We start from the raw sequence: 17,657 nt of genomic DNA, 5'->3' as shown, positions 1-17,657 counted from the left end.
AAGTGAAGGAGAGTTTTTAGATAGGGTGGTTGAGAGAGGCCTCTCTGAAACCTGGGTGAAGAGAAGGAGCCGGCCGTGTCCAGATCTGGCAGGAGAGTGTCCCAGGAAACATCAAGGCTATGAAGCAGAAACAGGATTGGCATACTGGAGGAACAGTCAGGCCAGTGCAGCTGGAGGGTAGTAAGCAAGATGAGACGAAAGCTCAACGGTCAAGTTAGAAAAGTAGCCAGGAGCCACATTTTATGCCTTATTTTCCTCAGTCAGGAATTTGTGTTTAATTCCAAGATCAATGAGAAAGCCATTGGAGGATTTTAAGCAGAAGAATGATATGCTGTGACCTAGTCTTAAAAATGTCTCTTTGGCTGATGGTGGAGGATGGATTGAAGAAAAGCAAAAATGTAAACAAGGAGACCAATTAAAAAGAGATTGCAAGTGAGAGATGACAGTGGGAGACGGCGAGAAGCAGATGTGTCTTTGGTATATTTTTGAAATAGAGCTCATGGAGGCTAGATTCTCTATACTCTCAGAACCCTGGGAATGATGGAGCATTGCTCCCGCTACCCTAATTTTGTCTAGGGCTAGAAGCTTAATATTTGCCTATTCAGAACAAATATTTGCCTATTCAGGACCAAAATTGGAATCTTATGGTTGGAAATGATTAACTTTCCCATTTTACAGATGAAATTATAGAGGCAAAGATGAGGTGAAGTGACTGATCAAAGTCACAGTTTCTTACTGGCAAATTTAGCAAAGGGTACCGCTAGCCCAGGGTTCTTTCCATTGTGGAAAACAGTTCCTTCATAGCAGTGTTCTTTGCCCTTGTTTTGGCCTGAATCATGAAACGTCAGGCCCAGACTATGAGGGGGATTTCCTGACAGTTGTCTACACGGTTATGTGGTATGGTGACTGGTAACACGGTCAGTAATATTACTGGATCTGACCATTATTTCTAGTACAGATGTTATCCATGAGTAAAAAGTTTGCCCTTTTTTTGTCTTAAACTTTGTGGTTTTTTTTCTTCCCCCGCTTTTTGAATGCCCTGACTAGGACATTCAATACAGTGTTGAGAAATGGTGAAAACGGACATTGTTGCTTGTCCCAGAACTTAGCGGGGTGGGGGAAGTTGGTTGTAGGTTATTCATAAATGCTCTTTATCAGGTTAAGGAAGTTCCCTTCATTCCTGGTTTACTAAAACTGGTGTGTTTTTTCCCCCCATGAATGATCATTGAATTTTGCTATGTTCTTTTTCTGCATATCTTGAAATGATCATGTGACTGTTCCCCTATATTTTGTAAATGTAGGGAATTACATTGATTTTCAAATATAAAACCAATATTGCACTCAGGAATTAGCTCTGTTTAGTCCTAGTGTATTATCATTTTCATATATTGTTTTTTTTTGTTTGTTTTGTTTTGTTTTTAAACTTTTATTTATTTAAGTGTGTTTTTCCAGGACTCATCAGCTCCAAGTCAAGTAGTTGTTTCAATCTAGTTGTGGAGGGCGCAGCTCGCAGTGGCCCATGTGGGGATTGAACTGGCAACCTTATTGTTAAGAGCACCTGGCTCTAACCAACTGAGCTAACCGGCCACCCCTCATTTTCATACATTGTTGAATTTAGTTTGCTAAAGTTGTGTTAAATATTTTTGTCTATGTTCAAGGAAGTTATTAGTTATAATTTTCTTTTCTTGAAATGTCCTTGGCTATTATCGGGATTATGCTAGTTTCATAAAGTAAATTGGGAAATATTCCCTCCTCTATTTTCTGAAGAAATTTATAGAAGATTGGTAGAATTTAAATGGTAGAATTCACCGGTGAAATCATCTAAGCCTGGAATTTTCTTTGGGAAAGTTTTTAATTCTTCCCGTGTAGGTAAAGGATATAGAGTTATTTGGGTTTTCAATTTCTTCTTATATCAGTGTCTAGGACACCAATTATTTTTCAACTAAATTTTCAAATATATTGTCATAAAATTGTTCATAATAATCTTTTATTATCCTTTTAATGTTTGAAAGATCCGTAGGAGTACCTCTCTTTCATTTTTTATAATGTTAATTTGTATTTTCTGTTTTTTTCCTCGATCGGTCTACCGAAGAATGTCTTTATTTTATTGATCTTTCTGAAATAATCAATATTTGATTTTCTTAATTTTATGTTTTCTGTTTTATTAATTTCTGTTCTTATCTTTATTATTATTTTTATTTCTATGTATTTTGGCTTTAACTTTGTCTTCTTTTTCTAGCTTCCTACATTGTTTATTTTAAATCTTTCCCCTCTTCTAATATAAGTTTTTGAAAAAAGCTCTAAATTTCCCTCTAGACACTGCTTTAGCTGCATCCCACAGCTTTTCATATGTGATTTTTAAAATTATTATTTATTTCAAATTCAATAAATTTGGGGATATTTTAGATCTCTTTTTGCTGGTGATTTATAATTCTTTTGTGGTCAGATAACATACTGTATGTGATTTTAATCCTGTGAAATTTTTTGAAACTTGTTTTATGTCTCCATATGTGTTCTACCTTCGTGAGCATTCCCTGGGCACTTGAAAAAAAAATGTATTCTGAACCTGTTGGGTTTAGTGTTCAGTAAGTGTTAATTAGATTAAGTTGGTTGATAGTACTGTTCCAATCTTATGATATTCTTACTAATTTTTTGTCTACTGTTCTATCTATTACTGAGACAGGAGAGTTCAAATTTAACAATAATTGTGGATTTGTCTAATTCTCCCTTTAGTTCTGTTTGTTTGTGCTTCATGTATTTTGAGGTAATGTGATTAGGTACATACTCATTTAGGATTATTATTTCTTCTTGATGAATAGATTGTTACCATTCTGAAATATTATTTTTTATCTCTGTTCTATTGTCTGATATTAATCTTGTCTAATATTATATCATGCTCCAGATTTTTATGATTAGTATTTATGCATTATATCTTTTCCCATTCTTCCTTTTAACTAATCTGTTTGTTTATGTTTAAAGTAAAACTCTTTAGCATATAATTAGATCTTGCTTTCTTATCCAGTCTGACAATAACTGCCTTTTCACTGGAGTGTATAGTCAATTTATATTTAACATAATGGTTAATACAGTTGGATTTAAGCCTACCATCTTGTTATTTGTTTTCAATATGTCCCATCAGTCTTTGTTTTTGTTCTCCTTCTTTTGTAATAATTTAGAATTCTTTCTCACTGTTTTATCCCCTCTATTGGCTTTTAACTATATATTTAATTTTCATTTTTTCTAGTTGGTCAAGGAATTATTATTTCCATTCTTAACTTGGCATAGCCTCCCATGAATTATTAGGATGCCATTTCATATGTATTGCAAGAATGTTACAATGTGATATTTTATATATTTTATTTCTGCATATATAATAAACCAGACTTTTACACAATTACTTTTAAGGAAATTAGAAATTAATAAACAAAAATTCTTATATTTGTCTACATACATATACTATGCTCTTTGCTCCTATGTGTATACAATTTTCCTTCAGCCTGAAGGACTTTCTTTAACACTTCTTATAGTGCAGGTCTACTAGTAAATTAGCTCAGCTTTTCTTTATCTAAAAAAAGTTACTATTTTCCCTTCACTTTTTCAAACAGATTTTCACTGGACATAGAATTTTCAATTGGCAAGTTTTTCTTCTGTTCCTTCCAGCACTTTAAAAATGTGATTCCATTGGATTCTGTGTTTCATTGTTTGTGATGAGAAGTTGGCAATATTTAAAATTTTTGTTCCCTACTATGTGATTGTCTGGCTATTTTAGAGGTTTTTTTATTTATCTTTGGTTTCAGCAATGTGACTACAATGTGTCTAGGTGTGGTTTTGTTTCTATCTTCGCTTTTTGAGGTTTGTTAACTTTCTGGTATATCTAGGTTGACATTTTTTGTCAAATGTGGAGGGAAAGTTGGTCATTGAGTCTTCAAATACCTTTTCTGACTCAATCTCTTTCCTCTCCTCCTGGGATTCCAGTTACATCTGTATTAGATCATTTTATATTGCCTCTGGGATCTCTTCATTTTTCCAGTCTTTTTTCTTTCTGTGCTTCAAGTTCTTTGGTTTTCTTCTTCTGCAATGTCCAATCTGTTGTTAAGCTCACTCAACAATTTTTTTTTAATTTCAGATATAGTAATTTTTACTTTTAGAATATTCATTTTGGGGCTGGCCGAGTGGCTCAGGTGGTTGGTTGCTCCTAACGCTGAGGTCACCAGCGGGATTCCCACATGGGCCAGTGAGCTGCGCCCTCTACAGCTAAGATTGTGAACAACAGCTCTCCTTGGAGCTGGGCTGCCATGAGCAGCTGGAGGTTGGCGTGAGTGGCTGGCAGCCAGCATGAGTGGCGGGCAACCATCGTGAGCTATGTCCTACACAGCTAGACTGAGGAACAATGGCTTGAATTGGAGTGGGATGGGGGAATCGAAAGAAGGGGGGGAAGGAATATTCATTTTGTACTTTTCATAGTTTCTATTTCTGCATTGCGGTTCCTCATCTGTTCGTTCACCTATTATGGCTAGTTTGCTTTAAGTTCTTGATATGTTTTAAAGTCCCTGTCTACTAATTCCAACATCTGTATTATCTCTGCATCTGTTTCTTTTGACTATTTCTTCCCCCCATGGTTATAGGATATATTTTTCTGTTTGTTCATATACCTAGTGATTTTTTTTCGTCGTATACTGGACATTGTGGGTTTTACATTGTTGCAAAACTGGATTTATTTGTCTTCCTTTGAAGAGTCTTGACTTTTGTTCTGTCAGATGGTTAATTTGCTCACAGATTAGCTTGACCTTCTTGAGGGCTGTTTTAAAAGATTTTAGGAAGAGAATAAAATAACCCTTATTCTAGAGCTGGAATAGCTCTATTCCTAAGATTTTGCCTTCTGAGTTTGCAATTAAATTCCCGTATGCACAGTGAGGCCTCTCTATTCTGGCTGGTCAAATGTCCAGTGTCTCCAAGACCTATGCAATCTCTGGGATCATTGTTCAGCTCACAGTTTCTCAGTACTTGTTCTCTGCCACGACTCAGAGTCTTTCCCTATGCATGCATAATTTAGCGCTCAGTGAGACTTTTATGTCTCAAAAGTTTCGGGGATACTTTTATTCATATTTCTGGAGCTCTCTCTCTTTGTGCAGCCTCTTTCTCTCTGGTAACCAACGCACCTAAGGAACCCTGAACTCCAATCTTTACCCTATCAGCTCAGTGAGATAATTCTGCTTTGCTTAAGCTACCCCTTTATGCACCACAGTATAGAATGTACTTCTAGGTAAAAAAAATCACCAAAAAAGAAAAAAGAAAAAGAAAGGAAGGAAGGAAGGAAGGAAGGAAGGAAGGAAGGAAGGAAGGAAGGAAGAAAAAGGCAATTATGGGGCTGACATCATGTGTTTTCCTTTTCTCGGGGATCGCATTGTTTCTCGGATTATTGTCTAAAGTGTGAGAACTTGTGTTTCAGTTCTATATTCATTTATAGCAGGAGGACTAGACTGGTGCTATTACTCTATCACGGCTGAAGGTGTAAGTCTCTAGTACAATTGAGTGATTCACATTCAGTTGTTCATTACCCTCCATTTTAGGTGGCTATAGCTTTACCTTTGAGAAATGGGATATCTCTGAAAAGGCTTGTGAATAAATATATTTTTTTAATAGACAAAGAGCATGGCCAACGTGATATGTGGGATTTAAGGTGTTGTTCAGAAACTCTGCTTTTCTGTAAATGTGGTTGTGTACTTTTGTGTGTGACTATAAGTGAGAGAAAATGAGTATTAGAAGAGGAAAAAGAGGGTCAAGCAAATGTAAAAGTAGGGAAGACACACTGGAAGGGTCAAAAATCTTTACTTTTTAAAAAATAATAATCAGTATGAAAGTAATTTAAAACTTAAAAGAATTAACTCTTCTTGCAATATTAACTAAATTTCTGAATGTGTATCATGTGTTAGGCATTGTTTTAAGTGCTTCACATATTTTAACTTATTTAATCTTCACAACAACCCTATGTGGTTGGTGCCTATATTATCCCCATTTTACAAATTAGAAAACTGAGATATAAAGAGATGGTATAACTTGCCCAAGGTTACAGTGTTAATAGTAGGAGTTGGCATTTGATCCCAGGTGGTCTATACCCAAAACTCTACATTTTTAACTTTTACACTGCCTTCATGTCAGAGAAGGATTTTGTTATCCTCTCTCTTCTATTCCCTCCGTCACTCCCCTTTCCCCCAAACTCAAAAAAAAGAAAAAAAAAGAAAAATCCTCGTTAAGTTTTGGAGATCTATAAAAACTTTACTGGGATTTGGTGGTGGTGAGAGATGCTTGACAATCAAAGAGACAGGCATTCCATTGGTCCATAGGTTTTTCACTCTGCACTATTTTAGCATCTTCCATCTCATCGGCTTCAGTCACCAATCTCTCTTTTGATATTCAAGTGACCTTCAAGAATGGGCAAAACTTGATGAGTGACTCAGGGAGATTTTCAGTGCTAATCTAGACTGCTTAAGAAACCAGGTGACGATTATGATGACCCATGACTCTTGAGATACAGGAAACTGTTGATAAAAAAAAAAAAATCACTACCCTAAATTATCACTAATTCTTAGCAGAAGACTTTCAGACTAGTTCCACTACTGACTTGGGGGTGATGAGATTGGGAGGGTCGGTAGGGATCCTGATGCAGACTAGAAGCAGTGGGTCTCTCTAGGATTTTGTTTCCACTGCTCTACCTGAGAGTTAATCTCTCAGGAATGAGTTCTTCCTGTGATCTTTGAGATTTCAGGAAGGAAGGAGAAACAGATTGCAGGCTGTTATTATGGCAAGATCATTTCTCTTTGGCCACCAAACAGTTGTTCCCTGAGTCATGAACCACTCCATTCTGTGGCTGTCGAACTAAATGGCCTTTGAAATTCAGAGGAGGAAGTCTGTGTATGCCAAAACCAAGCCCCTGAGTCACCCAGCACCCAGCAGGAAGACAGCAATGAATAGGGTTGGAAGTAGTGTCTGGACCCGTGCTTTGCAGCTAGTGTGGACCATCAAGGGCCCATTCTACACACATCTTTCCAGGTCATGAATCTCATGTTCTCATAGACAGGAGGTGCCATTGTCTATTTTCTCTGCTGTTTGCAAGGTTCCTGATTAGTGAATCATCTCCTTAAGTATCTTTTCACACGGATTGAGCCATGTTACTCGGGAGATCATATTTTATTTGTAATGTCTAAGGAAACTGCCTTAGACATTACAGTTTATGAAACCAAATAGGTGGACTTTGCGTTTGGAAAGGTAACATCTTATTTACTAGGAAGACCTGAATTTGGACAGATCTACCCGGTCCCATTTTAAAATCAGAAAACGAGTGTCCTTTTTCTCTTGTCAACTGGAGTTCTGTAATTATTCTATATAATTGTTATTTTTCTTTTCTTTTTGGAAGGAGGCTCCTGCTGAAGAAAGAATCTAAAGAGATGCCTAAGTTCCAGGGAATTTTCCTCTAAGATAATAACATCAAGATAGTTTCGATTTTATTAATTTATGTTCATTTTTTTTTCTACATGAAAAATATGTGCCATTTTCAGAGATCCTGGGTTAGAATTTTTAATTTTCCTTGTACTGGTTGAAGAAGAATCTCAAGCCCTGGTGGCTGTTCTTTTTTGTTGTTGGTGGTGTTTTGTTGTGTGTTTTTTTTAATTTCATGAAGAATTTCAAATGGTACTTGACAACTATGCCTCCTATAAAACCAAGAAATATTTTTTACACTGTGTATGTTAAAGACATATTCCCACTGACATTTCTCCAAACAAAGAAATTGAGCCATCTTGCACTATATATTTTTGGTTAAATATTTGAGAGCTATTGTTTTGAAAGTCACCCATAGTAATAATAGCCAACTCAAAAAATGCCCTACTAAAGGGTGACTTGAATTTTGGCTCTATTGCTACATTCATATTCCATCTTTCTTCATCTTTTAGCTCTTCCAGAAACAAAACAGAGTATCCCTCCCCTGGCAAACCACTTGCACAATTCCATGTAAGAAAACGCTGAACTTGACATTGTGAAATATCACTATCAGTTTCTGAGGATTCCAGGATTAGAATGTGACCTGAAACTATAATTTAGGGCTCAAGAGCCTAGAACATTAACTTCTGAGATGGAATGGCACTGGCTCCAAGGTTAAAATGAGAGGACCACGGTTTTATTGCGTGTGATTATGACATATTCCCCACAAACATTAGTGGGCTCAAACATGCATTGAAAGCAGCCAAAGGGTAAATAAATTAAACTGAAGTGACTCAGAAAGCACGTAGGGAGCAGAGATGTGCAGCAGTGATGAGGAACTTTGTTCTTGAGACCAGCCCCACTTATTACTCAAGGGAGAGAGCCTCATTAGAAAGCTCAAGGAACCATAGTACCAAAATGAGTATCATTTGTAAGCTTTCTCTACAGCGTTGGAAAAGAATACATGTATGATGATTTAATGGGACTGGTATCTATGTTTGGAAGTTCTGGACACCATACATTCAAGCCAATGTCCTTGTCCTTTGAAACCAACAGAATAGCTGGATCATGTGTACTAAGAATGTCTGTTTAAAAAGAGAAACTAAAATACGTTCATGTAGAAACCTTGAGATTTTCCTCAGTCTCACTTACCAGCTTGCTTCTTGGAGCAGCTTCCTGCCGGGGCACTGAGCTACTCCTGAAGCTCATCATTTTGGCATATTTTTTCTCAGTGGTTTGCTTTTATCAGTTAATCTTGCTGCATTTTGCTGTACCAGGACAAGGTCCAGTTGTCCACTGACTTTCATGAGGGCATCTGTGGATGGTTTTGACATCCACTGGTTACAAGGAAAAAGTGCTTTTGTGTTTGATCGGTATATAGGCAGAAGGTACTTAGGAACAATGCTGAGTCACACTTTAAAACAACTGCATTGCAAACAAAGTGAGAGAGCTTCATCCTTGGCTCTGAAGGCAGCTAACCTGGGGCCTGGCCTTCGCTACATCAAGGACACACTTCTCAATGTCTCTAAGCTTTGTTTACCTTCTCTTTAAATACCAACATTTACTGAGCACTTACTTTGTGCCAACCACGATACTCGGCACTTTGATGCATTTTAACCTCACAGCAATCCTATGGAGTAAACAACATTATCATCCCCGTTTTACAGATATGTACACTGAGGCTCAGAAAGCCTATGAAGCTTGTTCAAGATTAGACAGCTAGAAAATTAAGGGGACCAAGATTCAAATTCTCATCAGTCTCATTTGAGAGTCTAGGCTTTTAATTTCCCTGAAATGGGGCTAATAATAATATTATTACTGACACATATCAAAAGAGATACTGTCTGTAAAAGCACTAAAGTCATATATACCTGTAAGATGTTATAATTGTTAGAATGAGATCATTTAAGAAAAGGGAAAACTAAGAAATAGTTACGTGACATGGTCATGGAAAAGTACTCTCAAATGCTGATACACCAGTATTGTTCGCTGTTAACCAACTTAGTATTTCCTGAATACATTATTTTTCTTGACAGACCCATCAAAATATTAAATATGTATGTTACATAAAACAGGTATGATGGATGACCGTTCCACTGTAGATTTTATCAGTTTTTCGAAGACTGGGCAACCTAAAAGACAGAGAAGCAGCTGTGGTCCATTCGTTACCTCTGAGCCAAGCTATACTGGTTTACTTATTTGTTTAAGTTATGAAGACATTTGCACAGAAATTCAGCTCAGGAACCCCAGGAACAATAATGTAGGTTACCAATAATCTAGAAAATGTTATTTGTTTGCTGGTAGGACGTAAGAGGATCAGAGTCTATGAAACAGACATAATGTTCCCTAAATCACGACCACAATAAAATATACACAATTCCAGGTTATTTTTACTTTCAAGTAGAAATTTAAATGGACACTTACAAACAATTATTTAGAAACACAGTGATCAAATTGCTTTGTAGACTTACAGTTAAAAAAACAGCCCAAGCAAACGATGACAACAACAACAATAAACAAAGATTTTCAAAAGATTTATTCAAGTTCCATATGCTCTTTCTCAGAAATGCATAAAACCCAAATGTTTTGGCCAAAAAACCGAAGTAAACTCTCCCCCTCTACAGGATCTGTAGATTCCTCAGATCTGCAAGGACCACTGTGAACACTCTATTTTTTCGGCCAGTCTTGTATAGTCAGAACTCTCTTAATAGGTGGTGTGTGAGGTGGAGAAGAAGACTGAGGTCTTTCCTTCCCTTCCTTCTGTTGACTGTGTCAGGGAATCAGGTCATGGCTACATGGGTCAACCAGATGGAATCTGTTGTGTGACCAGCTTCTGAACAGAATTCAACAACTGGGTTGCCTTGTTCTAGTCCCCATAGTATTGACAGAATTGATGAAACTGATTGGTTATTTTAGGGTTATATAGACGGAAATGAATATGTAATAATCGATCAAGAGTAGAGGGACTGGTCACCAGTATGTCTCAAAATGAAAATGTAAACCCATACCCTGGTTACCAGACAGTGTACCCTCGGGGGAGCCTGAGGACTGAAAACTTAGAATTCATACTTCTATCCCTTATAAAGAAATATTTTCCAAATTCTTAGGCTTGATGACGACAATAGTTTCCCAACTAGTAGAAATGGGGATATTTTTATCTGAAGTCCTTTTTCCTGAATTATGAGTCTGTTGATAAGCAAAGTCTTTCAGTTATAAATTTGCATCACATTTAGTTCTTGTTTAATACTTTGTTTTTATTGACAAAAATAATATTTTCTGAAATTGGGACTGCACTAGAAAATCCACACTGAATGGTCTCCATACTTATGGGTTATCTTAGCCAATATCCATCTACTGAGTTGTAAAGTCTTCCCTTCTGAAGACAAAAGCTGCCTCCTACTAAAGGAAGCTTGTAGCTGGTGCTCTGGTCTTTCCCCCTTTATCAAAATAGAGAAGGGTTTGCACCCTGAACAATTTGAAGTGCTTTTGTAAAGTTGCATGGGCTCTGTCCTTGGAGAGGGTAAACCAGAAGTTGATTATCTTAGGAAGGGAGATACAGGTCCAGGTAGGTAAACACACTGCACAACGTTTGGGGAATAGGGAGTTTTCTCTTTTGCTGTTTTGATCCCTATTGGAAAATTGAATCCTACTGGGAAAATTTTTGTGGGGAGAAAGCCTATAAGCATTTATCTTGGTGCACCCAAACCAAAATGACTTAAGAAAGGACCGTTTTCAAAAGGCAATCTTATTAATTTTAACTTTGGGATGGGGTTTAACAGTTCTATAAGGTTTGTGATCAAAACTTTTTTTGTTTTGAATTTCTTTTTTCTCTTGGTTAGCTCAATTTGATTAATAATGAACGGGTCCCATTCGTGATGCCAAAGTGTATGTTTTCCAGAAGCCATTCTGAGGGTCTCAACAAAAACTACAACAAGAAAAAAAAATGTTGCTCGAGTAATGAGCAAAATTCAAGGACGTGTACAGTTTTTCTGTATTTTGTGGCTAAAGCTTTACTTTTCAGGTTTTGATCTGGAGGGAGAATAATTTATTTAAAATGGTTGAAAAATGAAGGATTCCATGCAAGGTCTTGCTTTATCCATATAGCAAATTACTGGAGCAATAAGCTGACATTTATGAGAGATAATTTAATCATACATTTTGTTTGTTATTTTTCAGTTTTATAATTGATATGATTGATGGACAGCACTGTGTAAGTTCAAGGTGTACAGATAATGACTTAACATACATATATTATAATTGCTGCAATAAGTTTAGTTAACATCCATTACCTCACATAGTTACAAAAAAAATTTTTTCTTGTGATGAGAACTTCCAGGATTTGATCTCTTAGCAACTTTCAAACATACCAGATAGCAATGCTAACTATTGTCATCGTGTGCATTACATCCTTAGTAATTATTTATCTTATAAATGGATGTTTGTACCTTTTGACCACCTTCGTTCAATCACATTTTTAACTCTTTCCAGTCTGCCATTAGCCATTTGAAAGAATGACGAATAAAGCTTTAGATTTCTTTTTGCATATTTCTTAAACAACATAATTTTTAAAGACAAAAGCCTGGTTTTTGACTTATGAAATGATCAATAACTTTTTAAAAAAAGGGTTTTAGCAAAATGTAATTGAACAAATCTTATGATTAACAAATTAAACTATTCCTGCATTCTGTTTTCTTCTCTAAAGAGAGATACCTTTAAGTATCACCTTCAAAGAGTTATAAACAGCAACATTTATAAAACCACAAATATTTTTTCTTTGTGTATAAAAAGGTAAAACTTTTATTTGTTCAGGAAAACTGGGTTTTGGGAGAGGATAATTCATATTTTCCTGCATATAAGTGTCAAATTAAGAAGATCTGTGGTGGGCTTTTAAGAGGAAAAGTAAAACAGACCCTGGTAAGTTTTAAAACATGTATGTGTATTTCTGGATAATGACTACTTAAAACATCACAAGATCTCTGGAAGGCCTCAGATGCAAGCTGTCAGTGAGGTAACACATGGAAGAGAGTAAGAATTACAATTTAAAATGCAGTTTCAAAAAAAAAACAAAAAAAAACCGTTTTAGAAATCACAGTCCTCCCAAGCCTTATTCACTCTAGTTTCCTGTCTAGACATGCAAATTGAACTGAAGAGTTGTAGCAGTTATTCAAATAATTCGAAGGAAAAAAATGTTTTCCTCACTGAAAAAAGATTGGAGGAGCCTGAACTATGTGGATTGTTTGTCCTCACTGATCAATTCACCAGATAATAGAACTTCACCCTGAGAGTTTCAAGAGGACTGTAGGATTTGAGTCAGGAAGAAATTTTATGAATATTTCTATATTTCTTTTTTTCCCCTATGCATTCAAGCTAAATTAAATGTATATAATTTAAAGGAAAAAGAATAAGATTCTCAGAGAATCCTCTTTCAAGAAAATCTAACGTTATTTTTATGAGGGGTAGGACAAATGTAGTAATGCCTCCTCTCTGCCCCCAAAAGAGTTTTCTCAAGACTAACCTTCTAAGTACCTTTCTTTTTCAGATGAGATGACAATTTTAACAGAAGATGAAAGGAAACTCATTAAGCTATCTGTCAGCTGGATGTGATGCCCTATGGTTCTGTTCACGTGGTATTTGTATATTCTTGTGAATTACATACTTTAAATAAAGGAAGGCATTATTACCTGTGTGTTTAGTACACACTAGGGTAGTTATTGATAGATGCTAAAATAACAACCAAGCTATGAAATTATAAAAGTGCAGAAATTCAAAAGTTGTCATATTGATCCGGTCAGCTAAAGATACATGATCTTTTAAAAATATTTAAAAAACCCACTATGAATATATTTTTAAATTTTTAAAGTAAATATTCACATAAAACTGAACTAGGCTGCAAATTTAAAGGTAAAAATTGGGTAGATTAATAGTCCATGAACTATATCAGATATTTAAAACAAAATTTGAAACTCATTCATGCCAGAAATTACTACTGCCAAAGCCTGTCATATGTCCCATTAGAAAATTAGAAGCGTAATATTTAAACCAGGATTGGTTAAATGAATATAAAAAGGAAGATTGTTATTTATCTCACGTGTTCTTCAAATATGGAATACATTTTATATTTGAATGTGGAATACATTCAACAGAATCACATTAATTCTAATATTGCTTTAAAGAAAGGTTCTGGTACACACAAAATCTAAAAGACAGTTCTACAAACTAAAATAGTATCAAAACAATGTTTTCAAATATCAGACACGAAATGGCTGTTATCTGTTTACAGAAAGCCTAGACTTTATGAAACTAGGTTGACAAAATATAAAAAGAAAACAAAACCAAAAATTAAAATTTTTCCAAATTTAACTTTTAAGATCTTTCATTACAGTTTTGTTGTATTTGAAGATTTTTTCAAGATGACTTAATTAAATATTTTAAACTCTTAACATAAAGCTTTTATAAAGCCTGTGGCAAAATACTGGACTTAATCACTAAGTGCTAAACTAATAGCTGCTGTTTAAAATTATGTAATTATACTTTTTTAACTTAATGTATTTTCAGAATTAAAATAAAAATAGATAATTCTAAAATAATATGAAAATCTAAGTTTAGATTATTAACAAATAATCAATTTGGCAATTGATTTATAGTTCAGAAAAAAGGAAGACATGACTAAAATATGTTTTCTTAGGAATCATATCTCATAAATATGTGGTAAGCACGCAAGACATTTTATCATGTTTATCTGAACCTTATTTTTTAAAAAAAGAACCAAATTATAAAAAGAGACTATTATCCCTACAAATTATGGTGTTTAAATTTTTGCCAAACAAGAACATTTTGATGAAAGCAAATTGATAACTATAGAAGTTCATTATCAATTTAGTTCTGCAATTTGTCTTTAATCATTCAAAAAATATTAAAAAGACCAAAATAAACAATTTTGGACTAATAGTTAACATATGATACTGTTAAAAACCAATATAATCCTTTATTTTCTCCCTTAAAGAATCATTGACAATTTCTAAATTTTAATATGAATTATTTCTAATTCACAAATATTTTTACTAGGGGTGAAATTGTTATAAATATTTTAAACTCTTCTTATGCTTTTAAAAACAGCTTAGATTCTTGATATTTGAAATACTAAATGCAAGTTGAGCTAATTTCATTAGTTAAAAGTTATATTTCCCTGAAAAGCAAGGAATTACTAAGAAAATATTAAAGGCTTAAGATTTTTTTAATTTAAATTTTTGAAAAATTGACAAAACTACATTGTATCTATTTGTAAAACAATGGCAACATTTACATTCTGGATAGAAATTTTATTTAAAAACATTTGCTAAAAATTAAAAGCAACCTTAATTAAATATAACAAATTTTAAATTATTTTAGTTAAGCTCTTTTTAGATTTGTAAAGCCGAATAACAAAATTTTACTTTGAATGCCAAATATTTAAATAAGTTAGCATTTTATTGCTCAGATTTTTGTATCCTTTAGTTGGAATATAAATTCTTTATTTACTTAAATTTGTTTATAAATTCTAAAGATAGAGTATACATTCTAGAATTAGTCACATATTCATTTATTGGTTTTTAAAATGCATATAAAAATAATGCATTTTTGTTTTACATACAAATACATGAAGTAGTAGCAAGAAACAGAAACTATATGGCATATTGAACTTTTATTGTATTTTATTTTTTAAAAGCTGCTAAAACAATTATTTCAGAAAAAGGGTTATTTTTATTTTATCTGAGACCTGTAGTATAAGTAACGTTTTCAAGGGAAAATAATAATACTCTTTTTAAACTTTCTATTTTGCCATCTCTTAGACTCAAATGAAACAGCTGCAGCAGATTACAATTTTAATGCAAAATGTAACCTAAAACATGGTTTATAATTATATCATATTAAATTAACCATTTACATTGATATAGGAATAAATGTTCTATGTCTTATGGGGTAAAATAATATTAATAAAAGGTATTATACAGAACATAGGAACTACTGTAGAAAAAAATCAGTAAAGAGCTAAATTTTAATACAATTTTAGAACCTTCAAATCCATGGTTAACCAGTTGCATTTACTTTATTTTCTGAATTAATTAATCTCACAGTTTTGAAAGTTAAAGAGGGACGGCTCGGTTTTAGAGGGTGCTAAAAAGGTTATATGACTCAGTTCTAGCTCTGATGTTTACAAACATTAGCTGTCAGACCTCACCCAGGCAACATAGCCCTCTGCAGATTTTTGGTTTTCATACAGATACATAGACATTATAAAAGCACAGTAATTGTTTTCATAGTGATTATATAGAACTATACCAACATTAAGATAAATTTTAGGAATAAGGTCAGTGAACTCCTGAAATTCCTATCTAAATGTATAAATACAAATCCTCGATTAAAAAAAAAAATAACCCAATTACAATGAACTGCATTTAAGAAAAAAATGTATACATTTCTGAGTTAAAATAAAATGACATAATTTAACAAAAAAATTTCTAGTGATATCTTATTAAATAGGAACCATAGATGAAAACTAAAATGGCCATTTTTACTGTTTTAGTACTATTTACTATTATGCATTTTCTAGATATTTAAAAAACATTTTAAAATAGTGATAGTATATCTGTTAGCATGTAATTTTTAATGAACTTTTAAAATGTTTATAGTATTTAAAAAATCTATATTCTGGTCTCTTACAGTAGTTGCCAAAATTAATAAAAGCTTAACAAGTAAATTGTGTTTATTTCTAAAATATATTTTTAGATATTCTAAATTATATTCTTTTCTTTAGATGTTAATTGAAGAATTTTGATATGCTAACCTTTAAAATCATGAGCATAATAAATAAAGCTTTAAGAAGTTTTGTTTTTGCCTAATGTTTTAAGATTTTTTATGTGTTTTTAAAAAGTATTATTAGAAAAAATTAAAGAGCACTGGCAAAATTTTCTTTTTGCTAATTTTAATGTAATAATAGTGTTTTAAAACTCTCAATATTGGCTCATAAGTTTTTGTCTTCATAACATTAGTTTTTTTACAAAATGCCATATTAAGAAGAAATATATAATTATAGTTTAAAATGTTTGTAACATGCCACATAAAATAAATATTACAAAGTAATGATTTTTAAAAAATTAACAGAGCAATTGGACCTCGTCTCAATGAAACTTTCTTTTCTCTTGTAAACAAAAATTTTTCTTTATCTTTTTTTCTGTCAGCTTCCCATATCTTGTTTTTATAGTAATATCCCATTTTGCTGAAAAGCTTTCTATTTGAAACTTACCCCAAATGAAAAAGATTCAAGCATTCTCAATGACATCATTGTTGGTTTGTGCGTGGCAACTTTCGACTATATCTCTTTTGCTATCCAAATGACACAAAAAAAAAAAAAGAAAGAAAGAAGGAAAGAAAGAAAAACCACACACAATAACAACAAAACAAATATGGTATTAATCACTTTTCACTGTCACTATTGACTAGAATTTTAAAAGCATTTTTAATTCTCAAGATTTGTTAGGCATTCCGGTGAGGAACAGCTTACAACTCACAGATAGAAATCATCTACCCGAAAAGATGTTGCTCAAGGTAAATGTCAATAAAAATGGACAAGAAGACCACTTCACCCCCTAGCAATTTTTCAGATTACTTTGATTTAAAAACATTGTGTCCTAATACAGATTTGGCTGGGTTAGAGCTAGTCTCTAGAACTGTGTTAACTTTGTAAACCCTTTTTTAAAACCTGCATGACAGCCATGGTGGAAGAAATGAGAAATAAATGAATGGATGGAAGCATACACTTATATTCTTTTGGTTTTGTACAATTACTCTATCTATGGCTCAAACTAAACTGGGATACTGCAGTATACTATTGGTAGAGCTATCCCAAACCTCTTTTATAAAGATGTGAGGTTCATCTAAGTAATTTTCAAGCAAGTTTTATTGACTTTTGCAACATTTTTTGACTGGCTTAATCAAAAATATTATGCACTATAAAATACTAACATTTAAGAATGTCACATCTTTATTGATGATAATCCATACCATTAATCACATAACCACTTTTCACCCAATGTCTGGGTCTATGTTTATAATTGATACTTGGCCAAACATGACCCTATCCCTAACCAATTTTTTTTTCCACATTGATGGATTTGGACCTTGGTTTACTCAGGGGTATTTTT

At 33.5% G+C, this 17,657-nt stretch overlaps 1 long non-coding RNA gene across 5 annotated transcripts in view; it reads left to right on the top strand.

The window, feature by feature from the left end:
- The window catches only part of LOC117029840 (uncharacterized), a 103,284-nt gene that overhangs the window by 56,084 nt on the left and 29,543 nt on the right, over nucleotides 1-17,657 (top strand). The gene's annotated exons all lie outside the window — the stretch shown is intronic.

Source organism: Rhinolophus ferrumequinum, chromosome 11 (genome assembly GCF_004115265.2).
Source record: "Rhinolophus ferrumequinum isolate MPI-CBG mRhiFer1 chromosome 11, mRhiFer1_v1.p, whole genome shotgun sequence".
Lineage (NCBI taxonomy): Eukaryota > Metazoa > Chordata > Mammalia > Chiroptera > Rhinolophidae > Rhinolophus > Rhinolophus ferrumequinum.
Note: the sequence above shows the minus strand (reverse complement) of the source record. Positions and strands in the feature narration are given on the sequence as shown.